General features: G+C 39.0%; 1 protein-coding gene across 2 annotated transcripts in view; it reads left to right on the forward strand.

The window, feature by feature from the left end:
• Positions 1 to 15,565, forward strand: part of LOC149191972 (uncharacterized) — a 380,395-nt gene that overhangs the window by 196,642 nt on the left and 168,188 nt on the right. The gene's annotated exons all lie outside the window — the stretch shown is intronic.

Below are 15,565 nucleotides of genomic sequence, written 5' to 3' on the forward strand. Positions count from 1 at the left end.
AGTGGAGGAGTTAACTGTTCGCTATCCTATTGGTTTACTGTAGAAAATCTGCAGAAAATACTTGTAACAAGCAAGATGTGACTCTCAATGTCACACCAAGGTTTTGGTAAGGGGACATAGAAATCGAGAGACACATAGGGGGGGCATGTGTTGTTAGTTTTTGTAGCATCCAATAGGTGTTATAGTCTCGACTTTGGTGAGAGATACTAATAAACACAAAATCTCCAAAACTCAGAAAAGGTTTTGGGAGAAAACACCAATGACAGCTTAATTAAATTAATTGATTGATAATTAAAAAATACCTAAGTCTAACTTAGGGAAATCGATTAATTAAAGGGGATTAAATGAGAAAAGTGAGAATGCTTTAGAAACTCACACAGATTGAGTTTGAGATGATCTTAACCGTTGATGGGGATCTAATCATGGCCGTTGGTTCACCAACGAAAGATTATAAGAGTAGGACACTTGGATGGAGATAGAGACATCAAGTGAGTGGGTGATCTAGGCAGATTGAATTTCCCAGAGAGCAGAGATTCAACCAAGAAAAGAATTCGAGCCAGAGATTAGTAGCAGAGGTAGAGGAGCAGCAATAGAGATTTTGATGGAGATTTCCAATGCCGGAAGAGTCAACCGAGAGAGGCCGAGTTATTTCACTGGAGGTTGCGCAGGGACTGTGCAGGCAAACTTAAAGAGGCAATTCGATTTGGTTGAGGAGGAGGTCGATTCAGGTGCTAGAGGTCGGAATAATTTTCCAGAGGGCCGAAGAATCACTTCCAGCAATAGCAGTAGGCAGGACGTCTTGATCAGAGGCAAATCTATGTAGTGTGAGTTACAGGCTGCGCAGAATCCTGCGCAGGTGTCTTGGATAGCCAGTTCGATTGGCTAGATTTTTGCGGGATTGCTTGTGGAGAAGGGAAAAATTCCCTCAATAATTTTTCCAGTATTTTCTCACGAGAGGATTGCCAGTTTGGCATGTAGATTTGTACTCAGATTTTTGCTGCTGAAGAATAATAATATAACCCTCATATATTGCACTGGTTTTCCATAGTGGGATTTTCCGGGGACATTTGTCCAAAAATAACAATGTCAATTTTATTTTGTGTGTGCTCTATTATCTCAGTTCCAGTTTTTGTTTCCGCAACATATTTAATTTTTGTGAAAATTGCAGTTGTGATTTTATTCATTGTTTGCTGTAGCAAATAAACTGCACTTAATAAAATCAATTAGAAGAATAATTTCTAGTTGCTACAATAGATTAAAAATTTCACATGTGGGAGCACCCTCAAATTTTAGGGAAATTCAGGGGGGGCAGGGGGACACCAGGATGTGTGTATATATATATTATAAACATGATGCAAATTGAAACTAAATAATGAAATACATTGATTTATATGTCATAAATGATTCAATGAAATAGAAATAGTAAAATATTGTATACATTGTTTTAAATTCATCACTCAGTATTCTAGAATCTAATTAGTATTAAGCAAACTAGTCGATACTAAAGTTTGAAGATTGAAATACTACATTGAAATTACTTAAACACAAAAAAAGTAAAAAATGACGAGTCAAAGACTCGGCATAAGGTTGTCAATGTCTAGAGTCAAAAGTCAAAATTTGAAATTGAAAATGAACACAATTCAGAATCAGACTAGTCATCAAATTAGTTGACCCCAAAACTAGGAACTAGAATAAACCTGAACCAAAAAATTGTTCGACCAAAAAATACATATATATTCGAATTTTGAAAAAGGTACGTAAATATTTATGTGCATCCATATGAATCCTAACCATTATAAATAAGTATGCAAAGTTTCTCATATATATAGCAAGGGTGCATATAACCAAAATAACATCGAGTGCAATCCCTCTTTGAGTAAAAAATGCATCAAAAAAGAGCCTCTAGATGGCCTCTATAGTTTCAAAAAAAATCATACCACCACAATTACCTACATATCATCAAAATCATTGCCTAGATTGGGATCCTCCTCATCAATATCACTATCTCACCATTAAAATCAAATAGAAAACTTAAAATCTTAACTTGTCAAATTGAGATTTTGTCTGAGTGATAGGTACAATTTTACTTGGGCCATGATAGAGGAGTTTCATATCCTCAAGGAACATATAGGGCTTGGTGGTCTTGATTAATGCTATTTCCATATCCTCATAGATGTTAGAATCCAATGGAAATGTTGCAATCCCCCAATATTGAAATCTCGAAAACTTTTCAGTTTGCTATATTTTGAGTGGGATCTAAAAATCTACTTTCGCCATATGAAATCCAATGTGGTTGGAACCACTCTCAAATCCAAGGGGGTGGCAATGTTATGAATAAAATTATTCATAACAAACATTAAAATAAACATTAAATAACAAGTATTATTAATAATAATTAATTAATGTCCCATTAATTATGAAGGGACATTGGTCAAAAGATGTGAACACTTATCTTCGTGGCCAGTCAATGCCTATATAGGCACACTACCACGAAGAATTGTAATCACCATGAAATCTTTATCAATATTAACATTTTACCTACGACAAATACAATCTACACACTCATTTCGCTCTTGCATACAAGTTTATTTTATGTTTCACAAATCGATCTGGAAACACAAAGTTTCCTATGCAAAAATAAACTTGGCCTCCTCCAGCAAACTCACACCCTCTGCTTGAAACTTACACTAGATCATGCAACTCATGTTGGCAATTGGAAAATGCTTCTAGAAATTGGTTTTGACAAATATATTGCCTCTCTCTATCGACCGAAGCTACTTGCACCTCCTTCTTTAATTATTTCGGCAACTAGAAATGGAATTACTGCTCTAGCAATTTGTATTGGGTAAACTGGCAATTAGCACTGCTTGTTCAACCCTCTTTCTGTAGAGAAATTCGGCCTCTCTCTGAGTCTGAGAATAGTGGAAATCTCCTTCAGAAACCTTCTCCCAAATTCTCTACTAAAATCTCATTGTCAGTATTCTCACACTGCGTTTGCGCCCTTTCTCTCACTGCAATTTTGTGTCTCCTTCATTGCTCTTCAAATGCCCATTGATTTCCTCTTATAATCTGTTGTTGACAAATCAACGACCAAGATCTAATCACAACTGATGGTTAAGATCATCTTGACTCGACCAATTGAATTTTCTGGAAGTCTTTAGAGGAAAATCGATTTACCGCAATTAATACTGATTAATTAAGCTTATTTCCCTATGTTGGACTGAGGAAAATCAATTAACTGCTTAATTAAATCTAATCAAGGCCTTTTCTCGTGAAACCTTTTCTGGGTATTGGAGAAAATGTGTTCCCTGGTTTCATAGACAAAATTTGAGATGAGAACACCTGTACGAGCAACACCAACTAATACTCCCTCTTAGCGAGGAAGGTGTTCTGTGTAACACCCAACTTGTCTCTAAAGAAGATGAACCTCACCCTCCCTAAAGCCTTCGTAAGAGTATCTACTACTTACTCATTTGTAGATATATACTATAGCTGGACAATCTTGTGCTACACATAGTCCTTGATGAGGTGGTACTTGATGTCTATATGCTTGGACTTGTCGTGAAACACCAGATTCTCTGACAACCTGATGCAATTCTGGTTGTCACAGTGTATCACTGTCGTCTCTATCCTCTAACCTAACAAGGCTACCAACAACTTCCGAAGCCAAATGTCCTTGCATGTAGCCATGCTCACTGCTATGTACTCTGCCCCATTTGCATTGAGTGCCATGGACTTTTGCTTCCTGCAATACCAAGAAACTACTGCTAATCCCATGCTGAAGCAACACCTTGAAGTGGTTTTTTGATCTACTGCGTTACCTTCCTAGTTTGGATCAATATAGCCCACCAATCTGACACCTTCACCTCAAGCATATTTGATCCCATACTTGACTGTGCCATGCAAATACCTCAGCACATATTTTGCTGCTATCTAGTGCACTCTCTTAGACTCCACCACGAATTGACTTAGAGAGTTTAGTGCATAGGATATATCTGGCCTGGTGTTGACCAAGTACATGAGAGAGCCTATCAACTGCCTATATAAGGTGGGGTCCACATCCTTCTCTGTTGATGCATCCATCTTCCTCCAATTCGTGATCATGGGAGTGGACATGGATCTGCAATCCTCCATCCCAAATCTTCTCAAGATCTTTATGCAATATTTCCCTTGACCAAGGAAAATCTTGCCATTTGTTTGCCATTCCTCCATGCCTAGGAAATTAGTGTATGAACCCCAAATCCTTCATCTCGAACTCTGCAACAAGATCCCTCTTGCACTCCTCAATGAGCCCTAGTGAACCTGTCAAGAATAAGTCGTCCACATCTAGGACAAGACTGAGAACCCCTCCCCCAACCACTAAGTAGTTGAGGTTCACATTCGCCTCACTCTTCACAAAGCCCATGCCTTGCAAGTATCTATCGATGCGCTCGTACCATGCATTGGGGTCTTGCTTGAGCTTGTATAAAGCTCTCTTCAATTTGCACACTTGGGTCTCTTTGTTGTGTGCCACAAAGCCCTCTGGTTGTTCAATGTACACCTCTTCCTCCAGTTCACCATTTAGGGATGCCATCTTGACATCCATCTGTTGGATTTGCCATCCCATATGTGTTTCTAATGAGATCACGTCTCGTATAGAAGTGTACCTGGCCACCAGAGCAAATGTCTCCTCGTAATCTATTCCCTCCTTTTGAGAGAACCTCTTGGCCAAGAACCTAGCTTTCTATTTTTTGATGTTACCATCTACACTGTGCTTGATCTTATAGATCTAGCTGGTCCAATTAACTGTGAAAATTCGAGAATCCCACCTGAATCACTTACTGCAACAACTGATTAAACTTCTCCTATCTGTTAAATACTAAAACAAATTATTTATTTTTTCCTACAACAAATATCGAAGCTAGCGCACTATAGCCTTTACTTAATTAATTAATTTGCCCAAAACAAGAACAAAACAATAGAGAAAGATACACATAAGTGACAGTATTTTTTGGACAAATGTCCTCGGAAAAACCCAATGAGGGAAAACCAATGCAACAGCTCTGAGGGTTTTTATTATTATGCAGTAGTTTTTAAATACAACTTTGGATGCCCTTTCGACAATCCAGTTACAGAGAAAATAAACTGGCAGAAAAGCTTAGTGAGATTACCTCACTCTACTCGACAATTTCAGCTGTTCCGGCAGCTGAACCAACTATCCCTAACTATCTCTGTGCTCACTCTGCGTCAGTCCAACTGGGAAACGTCTGCCCTCTGGAGCAGTTTCCAGCCCTCCCGGCTCAGAAATCTCAGCTCCCCGACAGATTTCAGATTTCTGGACTGGAAGATTGCGCTGCTTCTGCGTGAGCCCTTTTGGCTCTGCGTCAGCTCTGCGTGGGCCCTTTTGGCCAAGCATCAACCCCTCCTGGGTCTACGCCGCCTCCTCCTGGTGTCTCTCTGCCTCTCTGTTGCTGATCTTGGGTCTTGGAGAAGATACTCCAACCCAACTATCCTTGCCCCTCGCTGCAAAAGCTCACTATCGAAAATCTCCTGATCGTGCTTTGCTTCAGAAAATTGATTTCTTGAACTCTCTCTGTATTCTCCAAGTGCCCATCAAGCTTCTTCTTATAATCCTCTCGTTGATCAATCAACCACTCAGATTAGATCCTAATCAATGGCTAGGATCATATTGACTTGATCTCCTCCTTCTTCTAGAATTTTGACCCACAGTTTATAATAATACCCTTTAATTATTTTAATTTCCTAAGTTTAGACTTAGGGTCGCATTAAAAATAATTAATTATTTTAATAAAACTGTCTCCGGGTGGAATTTCCCAAAACGATTTCTGGGTATTGGAGAATTCATGTCTCTAAGCCTCCCTGCAAAATTTGAGACTTAGATCACATCCTATGCTACTAGAAATCAACATAAACGCCCTGTCTGTTGGTCTGGGTACAACCTCCCACACATCGTTCTGCATGATTGGGGAGTACTCCTCCACCATCACATCCCGCCACACCTGCTGTTGTGCGGCCTCTTGATAGTTGTAACTTGTAAGGCTCGCTATCCACCAATTGGCTGACCATCATTTCCATGATGGCATCGCTCTGCAGTGTGATCCAACTTTGAACGTGTCTCCTCTGGAATGTGACAGTAGCTATGTAGTCAAATATCTTGAAGTGATTGACATTTGTCTTCTTCTTGGTGAATGCCCCTTGGGAATCGTCTTGCTAGGCGCTCTGTGTGGGACCCTTTTCTGAATATAAACTGCTGTACTACATACCTTTGCCCATAAATAGCATGGGGGATCTTGGTCATAGAATATCGCTCTCGCTTCCTCGAAAATAGATAGTTTCTTCCTCTCAACAACCTCATTTTGTTGTGGGTTGTAAGGAATCATCCACTCTCTCCTGATTCTTGCCATAGTACACAACTCCTGGAACTCTTTACTAGTGTACTCACCTCTGTTGTTTGACCGAAGAGTCTAAATATTTCTGCCTGTCTTATTCTCTAATAGGGCTTTAAACTCTTGAAATCAACTAAAGGCCTCATCCTTGGTCTTCAAGAAATAGATCTAGGTCTTATTGGAGAAATCATTGATAAAAGTACAAAAGTATTGATACCCTCTGAGATACTTTGCACACATTGGCCCACATATGTCTGAATGTACAAGGTTTAGAATCCCCTGTGATTTACCATCACTCCTTGGAAAAGATGCTTTTGCAAACATCCCCAACACGCATCCTTTGCAGACATCATTGTGCTTTGTGCTTACCTCCGAAACACCTGTCACTGTCTCATGAAGCAATCTAAGTGCTCCATGATGAATATGGCCCATCCTCCTATGCCATAGCTCCCCTTGGTCTCTCAAACTGCTGCTGCTAACTAGTGCCTTCAGAGTGTCCATCTGCAGTTTATACAATTTGCTACTCGTCACTTCGACTTCTATAGGTGACCTCCAATCCTTGTGCTTCAACAACACTTTCGTCGCTCTAAAGATGACATCATAACTTTTTCCTGAAGGACTGATACAGAGATCAAATTCATCCCCAAACCTGCCACATGCAACATTTCGTGGATAGGTATTTGGTTGTTGTTCTCTCTTTGAAATAACATAGTCCGTCTGGCAACTGGTTTGCACTTTGACTTGTTCCCGATCTAAATTTGGAACCTGGTGTCCTTGTCCTCATAACTAGAGAAGTACTCTCTAACTCCTGTCGTATGAAATGATGCTCCACTCTCTATGTGCCAGACACCCTGTGAAGTTGAGCTAGTTAGGCAAGCAATCAATGCAAACTCTTGATCCATCGTGCTAGAGAGCTCATCTACATTTGTTGAAGCTGCAACTTGCTTCTTTCCCTTCTTCTTCCTGAGAGGATAATCCTTGACATAATTACCAAAGACGTAACATCCATAACGCTTGACCTTTGATAGGTCCTTCTTCTTGTCCCCTATTGAGCTTGGACCTTCCTGGAACCCTTCTTTGCTTTCAATTTTCCTACTAAGGCAATGTTTTCCTGCTCCTTCTCAACCTTCAGTGTCTTGCTGCTGTTGCTCCCACTAACCAAGTTGAGCCTAATTTCTTCCTGAGTGAAGTCGCTCCAAGGCGTTCCCAATCTGGAAGTTTGTCTTGCCCATTGATCACTTGGACAAAAACACTCCATTCCTTGGAAAATGCATTGAGTGATATTCAAACGACCTCCTCATCCCTGGGCTTATTACCAACTATAGCTAGGTCATCTCTGGCAAGTTGAACTTTCGCGAGATAGGAAGTCGCGTCTTCTCCCTTATTCTGCTTGATGGTTCTCAACCTCTCTCTGAGAATCAACTTCCTATTTTCTGTAGGATCTTGGTACAATTTTTGTTGAAGAAAGTGTAACTAGGTTCGGTATTTACAAATGTAATTTTGATCTTTGTACTTGTCAAGAAAAAGAAATATTTTTTTAAATTATAAGAATGAGTTTCTTGTTCATTTCATAGGTCTAGGAAAGTCAAAGAGTCAAAGTCATGTATAAAGAGCTCTTCTTGAGCCTATGTATGATGTATGCAAGTCTATAAAAAGTGTCTAACCCTCCAAAATGACAAGCACAATCCTTTTCACGTCGGCCAACAAATGAATTAAATAGAAGTCATGTTGGCTTGCAGAAGGAGACACATTGGTTCACTCTGTCAGGTCAGCTAAATATGGAGGGAAAATCACTATATATACCCAGCTAGGGTATTTGCAAAATAGAGACACAGAACTCAGACTTGTTTGAGATTTTCAGGGTCTGTCACAGGGTAAAATTCGGATGGGTACAAGTCAGGGATCCACATTACAGGAGTGAGGATCCTTTGCAATTTTCAGAAGAGTACACTCTTTGTGATCTGCACTACAGGAGTATAATTCGGATGGGTAATTACAGTGACAACAATTTTGTGTCTCAGTCATCTCATGATCACAGTCTCGGCATACTAAACGAAGTCATGATACATACAAATCACAGTCTCTGTCTCAAGATGAAGTCATGGTCTCGGTATATTTGTGATGAAGAGATACACACCCTGCATACTCTTTAGGAACAGTCACAATCAAGGCGTAAGTGTGATAACAAGGATCTTGGTGATCCTACAAAGACACACTTTGTCTCATATTCTAGACGCATTCATAATCTCGGCACATTGATTGCAAGAAGAGATAATTATGAAGTCATCATCATAATAAAAGATCTTGATGCAGTTTCAGTATATATATTTCATTGGTACAGTGATGATCTCCGTAAATGTACAATGATAATCTCAGTGAATGTACAGTGATGATATCAATAAATATATAGTGATCATATCAGAGAATACACCGTAATGATCTCAGAGCAGCTATGATGATCTCAATGATGACCTCGGTGAAGCAACAGTGATGGTGATAATCTCAACAGTGACAAAGAAGAGGATTGATGTCTCGGTCTTGGAGTGGCTTAATTAGGTTAAGGGTCATGGTCTTGGTATTCGTCAATGGAAATCTCTATAGGAACAATTTCATGCTGGTTTTCCTCTCAAAGAGTGAGAGGTTTTGGCCTAGGCAGAAAGCCAACATCGTGTGTTCTTGTCTCTTTTGGTTTTGATAACTATTTGATGAATTAAGTAAACACACTCTAGTAATAAGGAACGATTGTACTAATAATAAAATGTTAAAGAACCTCACAAATAGTTATCATGACAAGAAGAATCTCATTAACCTCATTTGCCCTAGATTCTTCAACATGGAATCAGAGTTAAGTTTCAAAAGTCAAAGGAAGGGCAACAAAGAGACATATAAGGATTAGTCTTCAAGGGCATCAAAGCAAGTTGAAGGGTTTTGTCAAGATTGAAGGATCAAGTCTACAACAACAAGAACTTGCGTCTCCACAAAGGCCACCAAGACCCTCATCAAGATGTTTACAAAGCAATGTAACTCAAAGGATCTCAAAATCAAAGATCACCTCATCTTGAAACAGGTTGAAACCCTAGCAACAATCCTGATCTACACTACTAAAGAAGGCAAAGCATATTGAAGAACAAAAAGCATTGTCATCACCTTCAAGGTTATAAAAGCAAGGATCAGTTCCTTGCCCTAGAAGAAGATCATCCAAGGGAAGCAACAAATCATCCTCATCAAAAGGGAGCAACCATTTCCATTGAAGAAAGGCTTTCCATCGAAGAGAAGATCATCCAAGAGGAAACTCCAATACATCTTCTCCAACCATCATCAAAGTGATCAAGTAGAAGAGTTCATCTTCACTTGTCAAGTAAGTATCTTTCATTTTTATAATCAAGTTTGGTTAAATGACTTCATGACTGCAAGGAGATCTATGGATTGAATGGGTCATCAAAGGTCCTTGCGTGAAATGAGGAGAATTGTCATAATCCTCATAGATAAAATAAGTCACTGAACATATCAAGGAAAAAGGTCTTCTTTGAATTCACGGGAAGGAACTCTTCAGGTTCTCTTTCCCCATGTACCAAGAAAGAAGACATCAAAGAGATATATGAAATGCTAGAGGATACTTTCTTTGAAAAATGCAGTATAGAAGGTCACATCACTTAGACCTGATCTACACAAAATGAAGGTATCAAAGAAAGAAAGAATATCTTCATGAGATCTCAATTGAGAGATCTAGGAAAGATGATAAGAAGATAATCATCAAGGTAACAAATATCCATGAACAAAGAAGGTTACCTTATTCGACAACTTGTGGTATCTATGTTAGATAGAAGGCAAAACTGTTGAAGGACACAATTATGTGCGGAAAGGAAAAGATAGAATAATATAAGATTCAATGCTACGGAAAGAATATGGAAAGAATCTCATACTGTCGGAAAGATGGAGGAAGATGAAGAAAAGGGCCAAGGAAAGAGGGAGAAATAGATCTCCACTACGATTAAGATGACCTCCCTCACAAAAGGATATTATCATAAGCTCCTCGATCTTTTGTTAAAGATATGACCATGATATTAAAGTGCATCGTGGCATCATGAAAGCATTAGAAGCAAGAGCTCATGGCATCAGCGTGGGAATCATGAAGAACAAAATTAATGGCAGTCAAACATGAAAGACATAACTCTTGGAATCTCATTGGACATTGAAGGAAAGGAAGAAGTCATCTAGGACAGGTCTCATCATACATCAAGTCAAAAGGGAAACATCTGCCAGATGAGGATATACAAGATCCTCAAGATTCTCTGGTAAAATCCTAATCAGAGGATTCACTAATCTAGAGAGGAAGCAAATGTTTCATCAAATGTTTCATGGAATTCATGGATGATGTTATGGTGACATAAGAATAGAAGCAGATCAAGTGGTTGAAGACACTTCAATCAAGAAAGCTGTTGGAAGAAGCCTAGATGACCTAAAGGTGAAATGAGGTATGTATGCGTGTATTTAATTTTATAATGTCATGCCGTATGGTTGCAGGTAATATAGATCATCACTTCTATCTTAAGAAGCATGATCAAGGGAAAATGATCTCCTCCTCTGAAAAGAAGTAGAAAGGCAGAAGTCACACTAGATGAAATCAACATAATATGTCCTCATATAAAGTGTGAGGTGGTTGACTACGATTAGAGAACTCTGATTAGAAACCACTGAGAATAGAATGTGTGAGGAAGGAAGAGATCATGAGATATGCAACCCTAATAAAGGCAATCAACATCCAAAAGACCAAGAAGACTTAACTAGGAAATCTCCTAGAATGATATGAAGACTCTGATGGAAAAGATGAAGACCCTTGACAATGGATATCCTTGGGAGATGTGTCACCATGTATGCAGGATGTTGATACCTACAAAAAGATGTCATGATGAAGAGCCATCTAGTAAGGTATGATTTGATTTAATGATATGTTTTGATTTCTTGAATAATATATGGATAAGTTCATCCAGGGCTACTTGCAAGTACAACTAGCATTCATGTGATGGATGGAAGAAGCATGATGAAAAAGAAGTAATCATATGACGAAGGTTCCATATATGAAGAAGGCCACTTTCCATGAAGAAAGGAATGACATGATGAACTAAGGAGGAAAGTAATCGATGGCTATTGCCCTACAAGGAAGAAGCTCAACTAAATTTCATGACATCAAGGAGAAAAGTTGATCAAGCAGCTGAAGGACTCACAAAGAAAAAGTTGCTGATATATAGAAGAGTCCCTAGCTAAGAGGGAGCTCTGATAAGTTCCTAATTAAAAGGGAGCTTGGGCATATCTTCCCCAGTTGAGAGGGTGAGATAGACACAACATTCTTGTCTTCACTTTGGAAGAAAGAATGGAGGATTGAGTAATCATCTGGCATCTGATGCTCTTTGAGGATGTGTAGGGCATCCAAGACAAGAGTAGACAAGGGGACTGATATTCTTTGAGGGTTGGGAACCCAAGAGAAGAATATCCCTAGAAGGGCATACTTAGTGAACACTCGGGTGGGTATGTACCTTGAGAGACAATGATGAAGGTGTCTATAGTCATTGGTCTCGCCAACATTGTGCTCTCATCTGATGAGAGATAGAGCTATTAGTCAAGGCCTTGCTGTGGAAACAATGTTGGTTACTATGATGCTATACAGATGGGTTACCAATCTGATTCTTCTTATGAGAAATTCTTCAGATTGAGAATGACCAAGTACCATTATAAATACCTCCCTAGTTAAGAGGGAGTGTTGAAGAAAGTGTAACTAGGTTCGGTATTTACAAATGTAATTTTGATCTTTGTACTTGTCAAGAAAAATAAATATTTTTTTAAATTATAAGAATGAGTTTATTACTCATTTCATAGGTCTAGGAAAGTCAAAGAGTCAAAGTCATGTATAAATAGCTCTTCTTTAGCCTATGTACTATGTATACAAGTCTATAAAAAGTGTCTAACAACTCTCCAAAATGACAAGCACAATCCTCTTCACTTCGGCCAACAAATGAATTAAATAGAAGTCATGTCGGCTTGCAGAAGGAGACATATCAGTTCACTCTGTTAGGTTGGCTAAATATGGAGGGAAAACAACTATATATACCTAGCTAGGGTATCTGCAAAACAAAGACACAGAACTCAGACTTGTCTGAGATTTTCGGGTCTGTCACAGGGTAAAATTCGGATGGGTACAAGTCAAGGATCCGCATTACAGGAGTGAGGATCCTTTGCAATCTTTGGAAGAGTACACTATCTGTGATCCGTGCTACAAGAGTATAATTCGAATGGGTAATTACAGTGACAACATTTTTGTGTCTCAGCCATCTCATGATCACAATCTCGGCATACTAAACGAAGTCATGATACATACAAATCACAATCTCTGTCTCAAGATGAACTCATGGTCTCGGTATATTTGTGATGAAGAGATACACACCCTGCATACTCTTTAGGAACAGTCACAGTCAAGGCGTAAGTGTGATGACAAGGATCTTGGTGATCCTATAGAGACACACTCTGTCTCATATTCTGGATGCGGTCATAATCTCGACACAGTGATTTCAAGAAGAGATAATTATGAAGTCATCATCATAATAAAAGATCTCGGTGTAGTTTTAGTATATAGATTTCGTTGGTGCAGTGATGATCTCCGTAATTGTACAGTGATAATCTCAGTGAATGTACAATGATGATCTTAGTAAATATACAGTGATCATATCAGTGAATGCATAGTAATGATCTCAGAGCAGCGATGATGATCTCGATGATGACCTTGGTGAAGCAGCAGTGATGGTGATAATCTCAATAGTGTCAAAGAAGAGGATTGATGTCTTGGTCTTGGAGTGGCTTAATTAGGTTAAGGGTCACGGTCTTGGTATTCGTCAATGGGAATATCTATAAGAAGAATTTCATGTTATTTTTCCTCTCAAAGAGTGAGAGGTTTTGGCCCTGACAAAAAGCCAACATCGTGTGTTCTTGTCTCTTTTGATTTTGGTAACTATTTGATGAACTAAGTAAACACACTCTAATAATAAGGAACGATTGTACTAATAAGAAAATGTTAAAGAACCTCACAAATAGTTATCATGACAAGAAGAATCTCATTAAGTTCATTTGCCCTAGATTCTTGAACAGTTTTATGATGGCATCACACATTTCCTTTGTTGTCCCTTTCTTTGCGATATGTGGAACAATATGCTCTTTCAAGGATCATTCTCTTTTCTTTGGCATTCTCTTTCTTGTATGCAGTCTACACTGTGGATTTGTTGGTATGGTAATAACGTTCTTTGCAAACTCCTTCGGACCATACTCATCCAATCAAAACGACATCTTGGCCTTCCAAATGCCAAAGATGAATGCTCCATGCAACCTGTCCTGATCTCTCAATCCTGCTGCAGCCATCTTTGGAAAATCTGGAAATTTAGCGAACTCAAATCAACTGGAGAAATCACTAAAGAATTCGAACTGGGTTAAAACCCTCGACTTTCTCTTCCCGTGCTCTATGCAAATCTTCCTTCCGCCCTCCGATTTGCTCTAATACCATGTGAAATTTTAACTTCTATTGCAATTATTGATTATTATTCTCGTATCTATTTAGATTATTTGTCAATTGCAAAATACTTGCAGCAAATATTGAATAAAACACAATTGCAACTTCACAGAAAAAATAAATAACCATAAGAACTGAGAAAATTATGCACACAAACACAAATAATGGACAATAATATTTTTGGACAAATGTCCCTGGAAAAACCCCGAAGGGAAAACTAGTTGAGTAGATGAGGGTTTTATTATTATTAATCTTCAACAATTTGAGAGTACATCAACTGCTTGCCTGGCATTGACAAAGCTCTTGTAAATTTCTCGACTACTCCAACTAGCAAATCGATCTGGAAACAAAAAGTTTCCTCTACAAAAATAAACTCGGCCTTCTCCGGCAAACTCGCACCCTCTACCTACAACTCACACTAGATCCTAGAACTTGTAGTGGCAATTGAAAAACGCTTTTGGGAAATATACTGCCTCCCTCTGTCCACTAAAGCTACTCACACCTCCTTTGGTAATTATTCTGGGAACTGAAAATGGAATTATTGCTCTACCAATTCGCACTGGGTAAACTAACAATTCGCATTGCTTGTTTGACCCTCTTTTTGCAGAAATATTTGGTCTCTCTCTAACTCTGAGAATACTGGAAATATTTGCGGAAATATTTTGTGTCTCCTTCATTACTCTCCAAATGCCCATCGATTTCCTCTTATAATCTCTCATTGACAAATCAATGACCAAGATCTAATCACGATCAATGGCTAAGATCATCTTGACTCCATCAAATGACATTTCCGGAAGTCTCTAGAGGAAAATCGATTACCCCAATTAATACTAATTAATTAACCTTATGCTGATCAATTAATTAAATCTAATCAAGGCCTTTTCTCACGAAACCTTTTTTGGATATTGGAGAAAATGTGTTCCCTAGCCTCATAGACACAATTTGAGACTAGAACACCTGTCGGAGCTACACCAACTAACACAGAGACCCTTCCTGGAGGAAGAAAAGCTACACATTTTGACAATCATTTATAAAACGCTAAGGTCCACTTATGAGAAACAAACCCTAGTCCACAGATGAAAACCCTACAAAAACAAAGGCAAGGCAAGAACCCCCAAATAACCAGACTGAGAAAATGATCCTGGACATTAACGAACAGGGCATGGTAGCCCGCAAACAAATCCATTGAAAATGAAAGAAACTAGGCATAGGCCACCTAGGAAGCCTTGACAAAAATGCCCAGAAACAGGGCATCAAAAATGCTAGCAAGGAAAAACAAGCCCACACCAGAAACCCGCAGCATCAAACATCGCGCAGATACGAGCACCAGCCGAAAAAGGAACAAGAAACGACAGCAAGTGGTTGAGGCGATGACACAATGAAGTAGAACCCCAAGCTTCTCCCAACTCAGAAACGAAATCGACGGCAGTAGAGAAGGACGGACACGCTGAGAAGGCCATAACAGAGTAACCATGAAACACCATGGCGAGCCCAAAATGAAATGGCATTGGAAATGCAGAAGGAGGATGAAGATCTCGACATTAGGAACACACAGAGGCATGAACCAACCGTCTGGGCTGTAATATTCCTTCTTAAAAAGACCCAAAAATACCATTGTGTTTTCTAA

This window comes from Pinus tabuliformis, chromosome 2_2, assembly GCF_031772625.1.
Source record: "Pinus tabuliformis cultivar Carrire ecotype Pingquan chromosome 2_2, CPIR1, whole genome shotgun sequence".
In the NCBI taxonomy this organism is placed as follows: Eukaryota; Viridiplantae; Streptophyta; class Pinopsida; order Pinales; family Pinaceae; genus Pinus; species Pinus tabuliformis.